The 2,225-nt window shown below is 62.6% G+C and overlaps 1 protein-coding gene across 4 annotated transcripts in view; it reads right to left on the bottom strand.

Moving 5' to 3' along the window:
- Positions 1–2,225, bottom strand: part of KCNJ4 (potassium voltage-gated channel subfamily J member 4) — a 24,436-nt gene that overhangs the window by 21,085 nt on the left and 1,126 nt on the right. The window contains exon 1 of one of the 4 annotated variants that reach the window (XM_029954294.1): positions 2,089–2,199. The exons of 1 other annotated variant lie outside the window; for it this stretch is intronic. The gene's annotated coding sequence lies outside the window, so the exon portion shown is untranslated. Of the gene's footprint in view, positions 1–1,000; positions 1,024–1,374; positions 1,399–2,088; positions 2,200–2,225 lie in introns of those variants that run through there. 2 more of the 4 variants (XM_029954296.1, XM_029954297.1) reach the window with 2 other exon arrangements.

Genomic DNA, 2,225 nt, shown 5'->3' with positions numbered 1-2,225 from the left:
CCCCCCCCCCCGCCCTGTACCGCCAGTCCTGCCCCCCCCACCCCCTCGCAGCACACCGCTCCAGCTCCGGTTCCCACCGCCACGAGTCTCCCGGTTACCATGTTGCTGGTTGTCATGTCACTTCCATGTCCTCGTGACTCAGTGGTCCCCGCAGAGGGGGCCCCTCCTCCTCACACCCCCCTCAGCACTCGCCCCCGCCTCCCCCAGATCCACATTAAGCACCAACCCGCCCTGTAAGCCTACACTGTTCCTCCTCCCCTTCCTTCTTATCCTAAGCTAACAAATCTTTCAACAGCATCTCCTCGAGCTACTTCATGCCGTGTTCTGCAAATCGCTAAGAACCTACTATGCTCCGGCGTCTGCAAGCTGCTTTCAGGGACCTGACATAGTCTGCAAATCACTCGGCAACCCAGTGAAGTCCGTACCAACGTCCCCATTCTCCAGTTGAAGACACTGAGGCCCAGAGAAGTCAAGCCGGCTGCCCAAGGTCACCCAGCAGATACTCAAGGCCAGCTCTGACTGTTCCCCGTCACCCCAAGGGCCTTTGCCGGGAGAGGAGCTGCCTTTTCAAGGGTAACCAAAGGTTCCTGAGAAATAGCTCCCAAGCCCCCCAGGTCCCCCTCTAATTGCTGGACATTCGTCTCCTTGGTCAATCCTCTACGTGAGGCCACGGACTCCCTCCCCATTAGTTGTTCACCTTCCCAAAGGTAAAAGGAATCCTTACTGCGGATCTGCCCAGCAATTCCCCCAAGTCTGTGAACAGCCCTCGGCTCATTTGAGCCCTTGGAGGTCAGTGGGGCAGGGAGTCGCGTTGTCGCTCCACAGATACAGAAGTTGAGGGTCAGGGAGGAGAGGGACTTGCTCAGAATGCTGGTCCCTCAGCTAGGGAGCTGATTTCTAGGATCCTGAATGTAGGGTAGGTGAGACCCACTGCCCAGTGTGGAAAGCCCAAAAAGAGCCCCCCCGCCCCGTGGAAAAGAGTCAACTGTTCTAGGCTCACCCCTCCAGGCTCCAACTTGGATATGGGTCAGCTCGAGGGCCAACAAACAGGCTCTGCTCCTGCCATGTTGCAACCGAGCCCTTCTCCCACCGCCCTCTTCTGTCTCATCCCAGGCCAAGGCAGGGCCCCAGTGTGGCTCTCAGGGCCCCCAAGTCCTGCCAATAGCTCCCCAAACTCCCGAAGGAAGCCCTGGAGGTCACAGGACTGTGTGTGGGGAGAAGCAGAACAGGCGTTTTACACACACACACTCACACACACTCACAGGGGTCCGGCCCCTCTCTGGGTCTTGCATGAGTGGCCCTGGGACCCCCGTCCCTCAGTTCCCTGTTCCCCCAAGCTGCTGCCCAGCATCTTCCTGGTCTTGAGGCCCTCACCTGCCAGCTTAGCCAGGCCAGCGGTGTGATGGTGATGCTGGTGGGGGGACAGGGAAGTTTCCCGGCTCCGTGGGTTCCTTCAGACCTCTCTTTCCCCGGGGGCTCCTTCAGAGAGAGAAAAGCAATCTGCCTCTTGCCACAGCCTCCTGTCTCTGCCTCATTTCCTGGACCCCACCCTGGGCTCACCTGGCCCCAAGGAGGTGCTCAAAGCATGAGAAGTGGGATGCTGCTTTCCGATAGATCAGAGGGCCAGGGCCATTTGCAAACAGGTTGCAGCTGGGGAGGTGGAAAGCGGACGCGCCCCCCCCCCCACCTCCCAGCCTTTGCCACAAGTCACCTGCCTTGAAGCTCCTCAAAACCGGCTGACAGCTGGGGGTGGATGGAGGCAGGGAAAGGTCGTGGCCAGGGCAGGAGGTCAAGGCCCCTCCACCCACCTCTCTCCGCCTTTCTGGCCACACAACCCAGACCTTCACGCTGCCCACCGACCGGACGACCCGACGGACAGAGCCACAGAGCTTGCCAGCGCCCCCCCCCCACCCCCCGACTTCGGGGAGTTGCCGGACCGCGCTGAACGCGCGCCTGGAACCCGAGACCCGCAGGGATAAGGGTGCTGAGCGGGCGGGGCCAACGGAGTCCAAACGGGACACACAGACACACGCACGCGGCCGGACAGACGGACGGACAGCGCCAGCGGTGGGCGTGGGCCCGGCTTACCGCGGGGCGGAGGTTCCGACGCAGGTCCAGGAGGCGGCGAGCGGCTCTACATCCCCCGGCGCGGGCGGGCGGGCGGCGTCCCCGGCGCGGAGCGGGGTGTCCCGGCGCCCCCTCCCCGAGAACTCGGCGGGCCGGCC

Source organism: Suricata suricatta, chromosome 10 (assembly GCF_006229205.1).
Source record: "Suricata suricatta isolate VVHF042 chromosome 10, meerkat_22Aug2017_6uvM2_HiC, whole genome shotgun sequence".
NCBI classification, from domain to species: Eukaryota; Metazoa; Chordata; class Mammalia; order Carnivora; family Herpestidae; genus Suricata; species Suricata suricatta.
This window is presented reverse-complemented; position numbering and strand designations above follow the sequence as displayed.